At 39.0% G+C, this 15816-nt stretch overlaps 1 long non-coding RNA gene across 1 annotated transcript; it reads left to right on the top strand.

The window, feature by feature from the left end:
* The first annotated feature begins 4314 nt into the window (after positions 1–4314).
* On the top strand, positions 4315–8797 carry LOC142435973 (uncharacterized). The gene is made up of 3 exons (XR_012781694.1): positions 4315–4515; positions 6139–6348; positions 8684–8797. It is a non-coding gene; the product is annotated as an uncharacterized LOC142435973 (long non-coding RNA).
* The last annotated feature ends 7019 nt before the right edge of the window (positions 8798–15816 follow it).

The raw sequence follows: 15816 nt of genomic DNA, 5'->3' as shown, positions 1-15816 counted from the left end.
TATGATGGAACCAGTATCCCTATAACGCCGAGTGTGGCATTTTCGTAACCTTTAATTAAATGTATATATATAGATAGATAGATAGATAGATAGATAGATAGATAGATAGATAACTATGAAAGTAAAGAATAAAAACAAAATTTTTTCCTGAAATTAAAAATTCTTGTGTTTTATGGTTAAATATCCAAGGAAAACAAAGGATGTTTTTAAAATCACACTCTCCATCAAGGTAGAGTAGGGCTCAAGGAAACCAAGGGCATGGCTTGATTCACCCCTTCAACAAAAAGCCAAGTCTAACTCCCACTATAGTACTGCCCCCTGGTAGAGAGAAGACCTCCAACAAGGGACCATGACCACAGGCATATAAAGTCCAGAAGTGGGAATCGTGGCTAGAAGTTACCATCTTAATTGACTACAACTCACCCTGTTTGGTGGGGACTTGGACTCAGTAACCTTATAGGTTATTTATTTCCATACTAAGGAAACCATGGGGAGAACTAGCACCCAGGCAAACAACACAACAACAACAGCAAAAGGAAGCAATATTGAACCCTACCTACCTAATTACTCTTAATCTCAGCACACCTTCACACTTTTGGGGGTACTTGCTTTCAGTTTGATGAGCTTACATGTTGCTCTTTAATTAGACAGGAATCCCTCATGAGTAGTGGAAACATGAACATTAATCTCCATGCTATGTAAAGGACTAGTATATATTTAAATATGCTTACAGGAATGCCAAGGAAACAAAAGATGTGGATTCATACCCTGTACTAAAGTCGAGTCTTTTTTTAAAGATAATTTTATTGGGGGCTCTTATAGTTCTTATAACAATCCGTACATCGATTGTATCAAGCATATTTGTACATCATTCTTTTCTAAACATTTTCTATTTGAGCCCTTGGTATGAGTTCTGCTTCGCACCCCCCACCCTTGTGACCGCTTGATAAATTATAGATTATAAGTATTTTTATACCTTACAATGATCAATATTTCCCTTCCCCACTGTTTCTGTTGTTCCTCCCGCTCTGGGGGTGGAGGGGGTGATTTTATGTCAATCATTGTGATCCATATTAATCCCACCCTTTTAGGCATGAACTGGGACCTGGAGACTTAGGGATGAAAGAGTTAGATTCTTTTTTGGCAGTAGCTGGTCATTTCCAGATGAGAATGTCTACCATTGTTATTGCTTGGCATTTTAAGACACGATGTATTTTTCAGATGAAAACACCTAAATTTTTAGCTATTGTCAGCAAACTTTAAAAAATAAATAAAACTTTCCAAATGCTTGAGGTTTAGCACAGCATGCTTGTCTTTTTGTCTGCCCAGGAGATAAGTTGAAGATGTAATTTAATAATATGTCTTCCTCAAAGGAGGGAAATCATCTTTCAGTGGGCAACAAGTGGATAGCTTGCATGAACTCAGGAAGCCTCTATAAACCGGGGTGGGAAGATAGGCTCCCTATTGGGCCACTAAGCACAAGGTCAACCGTAGAACCCACTGCTGCTAGGGGCAACCAGGAGCCTTTCTGCTCGGGTCAAGATCTGTGACCTCAGAACCCCCAGGGGCAAGTCTACTCTGTTGTTAGGGTTGCTCTGGATTGGAATTGACTTCAGGGTAGTGAGGTTTGAGGTTGTTTTGGAAACTGGGGTGGAAAGCTGTACAGAACTGAAGGATTGTCTTACGTTTTTCTAAATTAGGTTGTTACAGGCTTGATTTGAATACTAAAAATGAACTTTATGATACAAGTAATTCTATTGTGCTTTCTTGGATAATCATTTATAATACACTAAATTCAATATTGTGGATAAAATATCTGAATAAAAATATACTCAATGTTGAGCTTCTTTTCTTGGTCAAAATCTCCCCCATTCTACTGTTGCATTGTATATGTTTTGAATGAATTGACTAGTAGGCATTTTTTCATAGTTCTTTTGGGATGTAATATAAGAATTTATTATTATCAGTTGTTATGAGAAAAACATATAATTCTGAACTAATGACCTGAGAGCTAAAGAATAAATAGCTACATTATAAAAAACAAGTTCCCAAGGACATAATTATGTTATTACTTGCAAACAGAGAGTTTCTGGTTCATTAAGTTAGAAAGGGGAAAAAAGTATAAATGATAAAGGTGAAAAATTTATTTTTTCATTGTTCATGTCTTTTCCCCCCTTGACCAATAAAAAATAAGCAGGAGGTTTTTTACACTAAATGAAAATGTAAATGGTGAAGCTTTCTTAAAGCCAGCTTCATGTGTCTGTTCCCATAGTTTGATTATGTGGAATTTGACCTTTATTTAAAGAGCATCTCTGTTGAATGATAATTGATGGTGCTTTGAGTGAGAGTTTATGACAGTACTTCTACTTATTAAAAATATTTTCCTTAAGGTGAAGATGTTTCTTTTTAACTTTTGTCCTAGCTTAACCTTTGGAAAGATCGTGTGAGCTCAGTTGCATTTATAGATTTAATTAGCATATTGTAGGCTTTTCCTGGTCATTAATAAAGATTTGGGGGATGACTAGATTTAGTCCTAATCCTGATAACTCACCAGTTTATTTCACTTGGGAAGTCATTCATTCATCCTTTTTATCTTGCTGGGTTTGAGCTTTATTTAATTATAGTAATTCAAACCCATTAAAATTTTAAAATTTTCTTTATATAAAGGTAGTCTCCTAATTACTAATTTACCGGCATTACTTGTGACCCTATTAGAAAATAACAGTGCTTTGTTTTACTTATTCAAGCACGTACCCCCTGTTGGGTTTTGTAGTCTTATGAGGTTAAACCCAATGGTAAGATAATGACTGACTAAAAGTAATAATATAAAAAAAAAAAAGATTCCAAGGCAATCAGCCCATTCTGCTGCCTATAATTTAGAACACATGAACCTTCTGTAAGGTTGAGGTATCGATGAGCATAGTAATTTATCTAATTCTTTTGCTGTGTGACTTCTCTAAGCATATCTTATTTGATACTACACAGGCAAGAAGGGAATTTATAGTGTAGTTAACCTATCCATATGCTTCCTGTGCAGTATCAAATTAACTCTCTATTAATATCTGCTTGACTCTACCCTGAAACACACACTCCATTATCTATTTTCAAATATTTCTGAATTAAGCTTGTATACAACCTTATCTGGTTAATTCCTTAAGCCACTTGACATTGGAAGGAAGAAAGGTAGTAGAGGGAATAAAAGTCAGATTGTGCACAATTCCTCTCTACAGCCCTTAATAGCTGTAGACTTCCTAGCTGTATCCTTGCGGAAGTTGCTTAGGCTCTTTGTTCCTCTCTAAAATGGGAATTAAAATAAGAGTTGCTGTTATTTCCCATTGAGTCAAGGTATAACAGAATGATACGTAAACATGAACGATTGAAGCAGTTCCGGGTTTTATGCCATCTTCTTGATCATTGATATATCTGAGCTCATTGATTAGCAATTGTGTCAATTCTTTCTGTGTTGGTTTCCCTTGTTTCAGTGACCCTCTGTTTACCACACATGACTTCCTTTGGCAGAAACTAGTCTTTTGATATTGTTATGTCGGCAGTGAGCAAGCTATGTGCTATGTGGCCATTAGTCATTAGAGAGCTGAGAATCAAAATAATGAGATCTATCTCCCACAAGCAATTATAGCAAAGTTCAAAACGAAAAGCAACAAGTACTGGTCAGAGTACGGGGAGATTGGAGCTCCTCACAGCCTGGTGGTGAGACTCTACAATGGTGCGAGCACTGTGGAAAAGGTCTGAATTTTCCTTCAAAAGAAGTAGAAATATCAGATGATCTAGCAATCTTGCCACTAGATTTATATACCGGAGACATGAATTGATATATGCATGCTAATACTCACTGTGTTATTCACAGTAGCAAAGATGGAAACAACCTAAGTGCCCCTTAATGGATGAATGGATAAACAATTATGATACGTACACACAACTCTAAGATTGATGAATCCATGAAACACCTCATAACACACATCAACCTGGAGGACATCATTCACCAAAGGACAAATATTGTATAAGACCACTATTATAAAATTTCAGGAAAAAGTTTCTACACAGAAAGAAACGTTCTTTAATAATTACCAGGGATGGAAAAAGGAAGGAGGGAAATCACTAGAAAGTAGACATGTATTAACTTTGGTTAAGTAATAGGTGATAAATTTTGTATTGTTATACTTTGCAATTCTCAACAGAACTGGGTTTGTTTTCTATAATTAGAGTTATTATGAGAGTTAAACAAGTTAATATGAGTCAGTCACTCACTTAAAATACTGTCTAATGGAAAATAAGCACTCCATAATTATTATTGTGCCTTGTAGACTTATTCTTATGTCACATCAAAGTAGACGCTTCCCTGTTCATTTGTCACCCATTTCTCCATTGTGTCTCTCGTGGTAATTCAACTTTATTCATCATGGACAGTTTCAGGCTGTTGAAAGAGGTCTGTAATTCTACCCCTATTCTCCTACCCTCCGGACTCTCCAGGTTTAATCCAGTCATACGACTTGTCATGTAAGTGTTTCACATTATAGATTGTTGGAAAGAACTCCTTAGAAATCAGAATTCATCAAGCTTTCAACTATGATTGTCACTTTTAGGTCATTATGTGGTTTCAAAATTTGTATGGACTAACGGGATGTTGGACATCTCCACAGCTTAAATCCTAATGGATCCTTACATGCGTACTTCACAGCCTACCTCTTCTGGTTGCTTTTGGCCTTGCCACCCCTGCCTTGGATGGTACTGTATTCACTTTTCACATACATGTTTTTGAGAGTAAGCTGATATCTGACATGACTTGACTTTTTTTGTAACATTTTTTTTCCCTTTTAGAGGGGCCAGAAATACATTTACCTCTCTACAGTCATGTTAATACTGCCAACTAAGCTGTATGGAGCATCCATTATATGCTATCACATGTATCGACTTAATCTTCATAACCACTCTACAACATACATATAATGTACATATATATAAAGATAATTTTAATATATATATACTATACATATACAACATAGCTACTAAATATGGGAACTAAGACATAGAGAGAGAAAGTAGCAGCAATAAGAGGTGGATTCAGTTTCCGTTCTGGGCGGCCTGACTCTAGGATCCAGAGATGCAGCTTTGTCTATTTACTTGGCACAGCTACTGGGTGCCGTTGTACCATTAGGAGGCGGTCTCATGCAGGGTTAAGTGTATCTCAGATTGTTGCTTCATGTTTGTAAGTGGGAGCAAGCAGGACATGTTACTGGCACTCCGATGTTATGCCTTCACGGCGTCTGTAAAGCACAGAAGTGTACATATGACACAGATTTAATCAAGGAACTAATAGAAATTATTTAAACCAGTAAATTATATACACTTAGTGATTGTGAAGGGGTGAGGATATTCATGGCTGTTACTAATCTCTGAAATGAGAAAAATTCAAAATGAATAAAGAAGCATCAAAATGTTATGTTATTGTTAGATATTTATACTTTACAAGAGGGCTCTGAACTTAGTAAAAAAAAATAAATGATGGCCAAATTGTATCTATTGAACAAGGGCTGTGTTATGCTGGGCTTCTTTCTCCTTGACTTTCGCGGCTATTTTGTTTAGTTTCTCAATTGGTACTGCTCCTTTCCCCAAATAACTGGCTTTACTTCTATGTAACTGAAGTTACGGCATGTCGTCATTTTGGTGGAAAGAGATAATTTGTTGTTTGGATGAAGGAGGAATAAAGCCGCTTGATAATAGCTTTTCAGATTACCTGGGAAAGGCAGTCCTCAGAATACGAACACCAACTTACTGTGCAACCTGCAGTCACTAACAGACTATAAAGCCAGTGGATTTAAATTTTTGACTTACATACAATAGTTCTTGGTGACAAATGGCCACTGCTTTGTGATGCTCATCAGAGCATTCTTTGTTTTATTAATTTACTAATATGTTCAAGATGTTGTAGTGTATCTGGAAAGTTTCTTTTGTGTTTCTATATAAGAATACAATCATTTAAAGTACTAATGTTTGATGATAAATGAACATAACTTTTATATAACTTAGACTTAAAGAGATTTAGGAGCAGAACTTGGTTCAAACAGTACATTTTTGCTCGCCTCACCCCTACTCCCATAATGACTGATTTTCACTTTCCAGCAAAACCTCTTCTAATGAGTATCTCTGGATAAGACACTCCATCATTGCTGCACGCAAGGTGGTGACATCCAGCTGGACAGCTAGGATGGGGGAAATGGCAGAAGGTGTTGGAAAAGTTTGATGAAAAGTACAGCTTCCTGTTAATCCTCCTGGAGGAGAATGTCTTAAAACTCTTAAAGTGGTTTCCTGTTGCAGGTAAACTCGTAAAATGTAAGTAGCACTGGGTTTTGATTGAATGAAGACAGATGTTACAGATGCAGTCTCATTTCCAGACAACCCGCAGCTATTTCGTTCCTCTGGCTGTCAGTGGGGCAAACACAGGACATGAGTGTTAGTTAAACATCAGCCCTAACATGTAGGTATAAGCAAGATAGTAAAGCCAATGCGTGTGACCAATAGAAAGGAAAGTTATTTTCGAGGCAATGCTTGAAATTTAAAAAAAGAAGTGGGTTTGGATGAGAATCCTCCCCATGTCTTCTATTTCATTTGTGGTTTTTTTAATACACATGGGTTAAATATAGTGTTAGACATACCTAACACATTCTTGTGAATACTAATGATGTGATGGGGTGGCCCAAATAAAGCTTTAGGTCGTTTTACAGTCGTGTCTTTTTACTCTTTGACATATGTGTAGGATAGCATTCCATCCCCACAAAGATCTTGTCATTTCTGAAGTGATTGTTGGTTGCCGTTCAGCCAGTTTGGGTTCAGGGGTCTTTACATGTGGGGTAGCCCTGCTCTACGGGGTTTACCGGCTTGTCTGTGGAGGGGCCTCTAACTGGGTTTAAAGCAGGGACTAAGACTAATTTCAAATGGCCTGTTCATGACCCATGAAAATAAGGACAGTATACAGATCGCAGAGCAACCAAATCTCTCAAGGTGTCAGATTTTGACCAGAGTGGAAATGGAACGCAATGGCCCACTCAGACCTCACAACTTTGAATGTCTGGGCTGGCTCCTGTCTGAGCTGGGCAAAGCCACCTTTCTTCAGTTCAGGTCAAAGCATTGGGCACAGAGGTATTTGGCTGTTAAACAGTATGTATGCAACCCTTGTGTCTGTGAGCCTTGACCAAACTTTTCAAACTGGTTCAAAATCCTGGTTTGAGCTGCCAACCTTTGGTTAGTAGTTGAGCGCTTAATGATCGCACCACTCAGGCATGTGTCCCAAGCACATTCATTTAGGAGACCTATGGAGGTACTTCTCATCCATAATGCCTTTTTTACTGTGATTGAAGTTCTATACTCAGGCTGAGGAAGATGACTCTATCTTTGAGCCATTTTGATAAAGATCGTCAGTGATATGTGCTAAAAGCATAAAGGCTATTTCTGCTCCATAAAAATAGGACAATTAGATTAGGGCAAATCTACCCCATCCACGTGGGTTTGCAGCCTCAGGAGGATGTGCTGCTTGTTCTTCTCTACTGCGTCATTCTTCAGGCTAGTGTTTGTCTGGCTCTCACCCCCAGTAGTCTATTCAAACTGCCTGGGAAAGGCAAAATGACCAAAGACAATAATTGCTTTCTCAGTCCTATCTAACTGCATCTCTGTGCTGCATTTGGATTATTGATCCTTTCTTTATTCTTGGGATTTTATTTCCTCTGACTGCACTATCTGTCGATTCTCCCTCTACCTTTTTGATGAATGCCTGTTGGCTGGCCACTCATGGATTGTGACTCATGTTTTTGCAACAGCAAACAAAACATTGCTTTCCGTTGTTTGCCTCTTCTTATTCATTCAGTATCAGTTGTTTGCGCGCCCACGTAAAAACTTGTCTGCGGACAATAAACACAGGAGGAGCCTTTTACATTCTTCCATGTTGCAGCTCTTCATAACGCTCCTTCAGGTTCACATATTTTAAAACACTTCTTCATCTAGTCACTGATTTTATTCCTCCTGCCACTTTCATCAGAGATTTGTTTCAAACCTCAAAGCTACAAAGCTGGTCATGTTGATCTTCTGCATCATTTCTTTGCTTCCCATTGCCCCTGAAATCAAATCCAAGCTCTTTCCGTGGAAGACACTGACCCCTGTGATGAACCATGGACATTCATTCCTTCAGCCTTGGACTCTCATGCTCCTGGCTTCCAAGTCCAGACTAAGATAGCAATCGATAGCTTGTTTCCCACAAAGACTGTGCCATTTCACCCACCGTGTCCTGGTTTGCCGCATTCCATCTGCTTAGCTTAACCCATTCCAACGTTCTCCAGTGGCTCTTACTCCTGCTTCATCTGTAGAGAAACTTCCTCAAGTGCTTCTGAAAAAATCTGCCATTGAAACCCATTAAACAAGGTTCTCCAACACATGGAGTAAGTTGTCTACTCAAGGCCTGATGCTAGCTTACTCAAGCATCATCTACTACAAGAAGCCTTTGTCCCACTCTCTTACGGGGCAGAGCTCAAACTTTATGTTTTCTTATCATGCTGGACATTTTTCACTTATGTACTTCAGCTATTTGATAATCATTTGAATAACAAGCAAGGGTTTGAATAGAATATTTGCTATTTCTTTATGTTGCTTAATTCTTCAATATTTATTTGCTTTTTAGGAAGCCTTTGCTCCCTCAAACCACCTGCCCCCAAGGTTAAAAATGCAATTTCAGTTCCATAGAAAATTATCCTAGTGAAAAATAGAAAATAATGAACAAGATGATGTGATATGGTAAGTGTGATGATAGAGCTATTAAGAGGGCAATATGGAGCTGTGAGATGCATCTATTTCACCCTTTTTGATTTTGTCTTGGCAAATCATGCTTGGGGTTTCTGGGATGGTGCCATCCCAGCATACCACCCTACCCCAGCATAGGGGTGTGGGGGGGGGGGAACCACTCGGTGTTTCTTGTTCTCCTCTTGGAGCATAATCTTCTGATGGCGATGGCAAAGAGATATCAGGAAAGCCTGGATGCTCAATCATATTTTTTCTTGCCTTCGGAAATTCACTGGCCAAGGCAAGTTCCAAATGAAGAGACAGCCACATATGGAGACGTCTGGGAGGTTGCTAACAAGAACCTTCTACATCTCCACAAGGGGCAAGCTGCACTCTCATGCATATTAATGCCTTTCACAAACCAGAAAGCCCTGCATTTTATTTCTTCCCATATAACTAGATATGTAGCATGGTAGCTGGGTATGAACACAACAGTGGCTAATGACTGAACTATTAAATAATATTTTTGAATTTGTGATAAAAAATGAAGAATATGTGAAGTGAAACATTTTGCATTAAGCTCTGTGTATGAACATAAAATACTATTTTCCTCCTCTGTTTCTCTCCTCTCTTAGGTTCTATTTTTATCATGTACTATGTCAACATAGTCAGGATGAGACAATTGTTGTTTTTCTACTGCATATCCTTTCTGTAGTTTTGGATTTAAGATTAACCCATAGGTAAAGGAGTTTCTTTTTGTAGAATAATAAGGCTATAATTGACAGGCAATTAATTCTAAGTCACAATTAATTCTGTGACTTACTGTGGTTAGGATTTACATATCAAATTGCTCAAATATTCCACAGAAAAGAGAGAGTTTTAATTAAAGAGACCATAAAGCTTGTCTCCTTCAACATCCCATCAGACTGGTGATTTTGTTAAGCACAGGGCCTGAGAGATTTTAGGCCATGATTAAATGTTACTGTCTTTCTTCTTCTTGCTTATAAAGAAACATAAGAGGTGAGTGCATTTTCATCTAGAGCAGCCGTTCTCAACCTGTGGGTCACGGCCCTTATGGGGATCGAATGACCCTTTCATAGGGGTCTGCCCGAATCATAACAGTAGCAAAATTACACGTACGAAGTAGCAAGGAAAATAATTTTATGGTTGGGGGGGTCATCACCACACGAGGAACTGTATGAAAGGGTCACAACATGAGGAAGTTTGAGAACCACTGACATAGAATAACTGAAAAAGTGAAGGCATTTTAATATAGAGTGTCTTTAATGTGTTGTACTGTGTATTGTGGCTTCTCACAGGCACAGGTAAACACAATGGACTTCGGATTTTCAGAACAATAATCTACACATCATGCACTCAATTTGGCCCTTTATAAAAAGACTCCCAAAGTGAATGCTTATCTTAGAATCCGTATTTTCCACAGTGGGAAGACTGCCCCGGGGGCACTGAAAGTGTCCAGAGGGCGGTGTGGGCTATAAAAGTAGATGGCTATACTTTGTTCTGGGTAAGGGCACTGATAGCTAGATCTGGATCTATACCTAAGATTTCATTTTCAGGGGAGGCGTTAAGGAAGGGTTTTTCCTGAGAGTGGGGCAGTAGGACAAATAAGTGTTGGAACCTGTGAGGTTGTAGGATCATTTACACTTGAAGCCGCTAATCATGGCAGCATCAAGTGAAACTCCCTTTATGTTTGTAGAACTGTCAAAGCCTATCTGTCTTCTCCTATTTACTATTCTATATGATGTGCGTCTTCCTTGCTAAAGGAAATAATGTCATCTAGTATATGTTTGCCTCATGCGTGTGTCTTGAATATTCAACTTGAAAAATAATGAAAACATATTGGTGTTAGAATCAACTATGAGATAATAGTAGTTCTTCAAATGTTGACCCCAAATCATCCTGCTAAACTTTAAGGTTTACTTCATTACTCCAATGGCAGACACTTGCCCATTTTAAAGATATGTCTGTAGCGTGCAGACAAGGACCTATTGTCTTAATTGCTGGGCTAATTGGAGGGCTTTGGAAAGAGATGAGTTAATGCTTTCTGATTTAAGAGGATTAGAGCTAAACTGTCCTTGTATCGTGAACACCTTTTATGACAGACTAAGAAATGGGCTTGTGATCCGGGAGTGTCATTTGAGATTATGGAGTAAAGGGTCACGTCTTTAAAAAAACAAAAACAAAACATTTTTAGGGTCATTTCTTAAAGGAGATATAGTCACAAGCAGAGCCTACTGAGAGGTGACTGGAAAGTTTCCTGAGCCTTTTCTGTTTCATTCCATGTGTTTAGGAAACTTTGCTTGTTTACTCCTGTTCCAGGGAAGTAATAAGCAGTTCTCATCACTTTCCTGTTCGCCTTTCTCCTTCTCAGACACATCATTTGACTTTCATGGTTCTTTTCGGCGGCTTAGCTGCCTGCTGTGCACTTTCTAGTCCTAACTGACCTTGCTGAAAGATCCCTTCTTGTTATTTTCTAGATGGTTTACAAGTTTCTAAGGTATCTTTAAAAAGGGATGGCTTGATGACGGCCCAAGATCCTCACAATATAGTGCTTTGAGCCTATTTGTATATCTCGATTGTAGTTTTTCCACCCCCTAAACTACTTTTTCTTAAAAGGAAATGATAAAATTCAATAATTTTATATAAAGATGGAGAGATACTATGGAACTGATATTACTTTGGAACTGATATACTTACTTAATAAGTGAGTATAAATTCTACATCCATAAGGCGGCTGTTCTTTCATTCCTAAAGGCTTGTGACTAAAATATTTTCCATGCCCATGGTTGTATTTATTAGTAAACATAATCAAATGCCTCAAACCTTCCCATTTGAGATGGATTGCTCTCACATCTCATGTTCTCAAAGGCCCTCCCGAGGCATTGGGCAGCCTCTCTTGCTTCCTGCCTTAAAGCTGCATAAATTTTCTCCCATAACTTATATTTCAAAGCTGCCCTGTCTAACATTCATTTCTACTGCTTTGCTGAGTTCTTGTCAGACAAACTATGCCCAATGGAAAATAATTATGTTACCAAAGATACCATTTATCTAAAGCTTTTAAAGAGAGTGTTCTAAAGGCATCTCCAACATTTTCCCCCAAACTAACTTAAGTTACGATCGACTTTTTTTAGGTTAGGGGTTACATTAAGGCGGTGGGCGAACTATGGCCCACGGGCATGTTTTATTTAGCCTAGAAGACGTTATGAGACCTTTGAATTAATTGCCAATATTTTACAGTTGGGAGATTTCACATAAGCATCCAGATTCACATTTTTTGAGATATTGGAATACCTGGCAACACGAGGCTTGAATTTCTGCACGACACTGTTAGTGCGAAGGGTTTCGAAGGTTAGCGCTCAAGTTACCGGCAGTTCCAGATCCTGTTCCATCCCATTCCTAGTCCTCTTGGCCAAAGTAGGGGTATAATTTACACCACGCTTTCTGAAATGTTAATTTCTCTACGAATCACCAGAGGGTTTTGTGAAAATTCAGATTCTGATCCAATTGTTCTGTGCTGTGGCTTGAGATTCTGCTGCGTTCCTTCAAAGCTCTGTGGGAGGTCAGTGTGGCTGTCCCCGACATTTGAGTAACTGGTTGCTCAAGAGTCGGGCTCAGACCAGCAGCCTCAGCATCTACAGACTCATGCATTTGGGAGGAGGCCCAGGAAGTACAGTTTTATTGTACCCTCCTAGTGTTTCTTATGATCAAGGATTGCAGCCTTTAGTATGGATGGCAAGTTGATGGAAAGAAGGTCAGAATCCTCCTCACAATTGGACCACTAGGTGGTGTCATGATACGTGGAGAAAAGTTTGAAGTTGCCAAAGATTTCTTCTTGCTCATAAGCACAGTCCATCAGTGCTCATGAAAGCAGCCATCAAGAGATAAAAAGACACATTCGTTTGGGTAAATCTGCTGGACAAGATCTTTTTAGAGAAATGAAAATCAAGAACATTACTCTGAGTACTGAGGTGCGCCAGACCCAAGCCATGGTATTTTCAGTGGCCTCATATGCATGTGAAAGTCGGACATTGAATAAGGGAGACTGAAAAAGAGTACATACATTTGAATTGTGATGCTAAAGAAGAATATTGAAAGTACCATGGACTGCCAAAAGGTCGACCAAGCCTGTTTGGGTCAGAGACCAGCTTGGCGAGACTTCCTTATGTGTGTTGTATATATTGTCGGAAGAGACCAGTCCCTGGAGAAGGATATCGGACTAGGTAAAGGAGAGGGCCTCAAAATAGAGGAGGGCCCTCAATGAGATGGAGTGACACGGTGGCTCCAACAATGGGCTCAAGCATAGGAGCAATTGTGAGGCTGGTGCAGGACCAGGCAGGTAGTGTCCCTGTTGTGCATGGGGTCACTCTGGGACAGAACCAATTAGATGCCACGTAACAACAAGGCATTCTGATGACACTAAAATGTAAAGACCAATCTTCTGGGCTCTTTCAGGATAGAGTATTAAACCTAAAACCATCTATTGAAGAGTTTCTAATCTCTGAGTTGGTATCAGGAACCATTTGGGGAAGTTTCAAAACCACTGATGCTTAGATTCAGAGATTCTGATTAAACTGGCCTGGGGTAAGGCATCAATATATTTTTTAAATGCTGTAATTGATCCTACTACTCAGCAAAGCTAAGAACCATGGCTAAATAACAAGGCTGTCCTGACACATTACCTGACATTCAATAGCTCTCATCAGAAATTTATATTTATAGCTTATGTCCATTTGTGTTTTGTTATATTTGTTCTCAAGCAAAATGTAACTAGTTTCCAATTATGTGCTTGATGATTATCATGTTGTTTGATCAAAATAGGATAGTTCCCAAGTTAACGTGTGTACGTATGTGTGTGTGCTTTATTGACTTGAAAACCTATCTCAAAACCTCTGGGTTGTCATTGTTGTTAAGTGCCAGCGAATTAGCTTCCACCCATAGCAAACTCACAAACAATGGAAGGAAATGCCGCCTAGTCCTGTGCCGTGGTCACATGTGTTCCTTTGCTTGGGCACACTGTTGGATCCACTGTGTCAATCCATCTTGTTGAGGGCCTTCCTCATTTTCATTGCCACCTAACTTCCCAAACATGATGGTCTCCTCCAGGGACTGATCTCTTCTGACAACATGTTCTAAGTATGTGAAGGCAATGTTTTGGCATCCTTGCCTCTGTGGAGCACTCTGGTCATACATCTTCCAAGGCAGATCAGTTTGTTCTTTAGACAGTTAATTCTTTTCACAATTCAGATGAATCAATTCATCTGTAGTCTTCCATATCTAATGTCCAACTTTCAAGTGCATGTCAGGGTATTGAAAATACCCTGACTTGAGTCAGGTCCACTTTATTGTTTACTCAGTTCTCTCTAAAGAGGTTTAGTACAGGTGCATCTTTGTTGCAGGTTCAGGTGCATCTTTGTTGCAGGTTCAGGTGCATCTTTGTTTCAGGTTCAGGTGCATCTTTGTTGCAGGTTCAGGTGCATCTTTGTTTATTCAGTTCTTTAAAGAGGTTGAGTACAGCAGATTTACCCAAGGCAACACATCCTTTGAGCTCGATATTGGGGCTTCCATAAGCATTGATTGTGCTTCCAAGCAGGATGAAATGCTAGACAATTTTAAACTTTTCTCCACTTATCATGTTACCTGTTGGTCCAAACATGAGGATTTTCATCTTCTTTACTTTGAGTGATCTATACTAAAGGCTGCAGTCCTTAATCTTCATTAGCAAGTGCTTCATCCCAAGGGTTCATGGGGGAGGTGGGTGTGGGGAGGGAGGGGAAAATTGAGCAGCTGATACCAAGGGCTCAAGTAGAGAGCAAATGTTTTGAGCATGATGATGGCAACATACGTACAAATGTGCTTGACACAATGGATGGATGTATGGATTATGATAAGAGTTGTACGAGCCCCCCAATAAAATGATTTAAAAAACAGCAACCAAAAAACCAGGCTACTACTAAGCCATCCTCAAATTCTGCTTCTGCTGCTTTTTTTCCTACAATCCAGCTTCTTTGAGTGTTACCTCAACTATTTGTGGAGAGTGCATTAAACATTTGATCTGAATGGATTGGAAAATTTATCTTCTACAAAGTTTTGGCATAATCTAATAGGTTAAGTTATACATTGTGCAACACTAGAAATCATGTTCATAAGCATAGATTTTTTTTGTGTGTGTACTGATACTGGTTTCAGATAACAAGCAGAACAGTGCTCGGAGGGAGAGGTGATGTTTTCTAAATTGTACAATGATGCTATTTGGGCTAGCAATAGGGTATATATAATTGCACTGATAACACCATTATAAATTCACGATAAAAATATTTTCCTTACATGAAGATGCATGCTAAGAAATCAATTTCTTTGAAAATAAGAATTGGTTCAATAGAATTTTAAGGCTAAGAAGTTAAGTGTTTTCATTTTCTAATGGTCCATTAAATTTAGGGTAGTAGTATCCCAGTACAATTTATTTAAAGTTCAGGTAATGATTTCTAATTGGTTTAACTACTTTAGAATGTCTAAAAAAGCCTTTGTGTTGCGCATGGGCCAAATGTTTATAGAGTTAATCAATGTTCCATTTAATAATTTTATACACATTTTGTTTCATCCCATTGGTTGCGATCCCGACAGTGTAACATCACTCATCTCACTTTCTCCCTGTGCTCTCTGTTATCCTTCCTCCTCCTTTCTCAACGTGTGTGAGCTTTGTTTTTGGCTCAATGGTGCCCTTTGGACATCAACTGCTTGATTCCTCTAAGGAGTGTGTGCCTCCATGGCGTTCCTATTTTCCTTAGAGATCGATTTAGCTAAAAAATGGAGTCTGCGCTGAGTTCATTTCTAGACTTGAAGGGAACTGAAGACCATAGTCTGGAGGCAGGTGGGGGCAGTAGTTTCCACCAGTCTCTAGTCAGCTACTAAGCTTCTTTATGATTTTTAATTTTCCTCCCCATCTATGTGGAACCCACTAATGTGACCCTTTTAGCAGCAGGTGGCTGTGGAGGCAGAGCACAGTCTAGTTCTCCT

Source organism: Tenrec ecaudatus, unplaced genomic scaffold (assembly GCF_050624435.1).
Source record: "Tenrec ecaudatus isolate mTenEca1 unplaced genomic scaffold, mTenEca1.hap1 Scaffold_112, whole genome shotgun sequence".
NCBI lineage: Eukaryota > Metazoa > Chordata > Mammalia > Afrosoricida > Tenrecidae > Tenrec > Tenrec ecaudatus.
The sequence above is the reverse complement of the archived record's forward strand: the minus strand, read 5'-3'. Positions and strand labels throughout refer to the sequence as shown.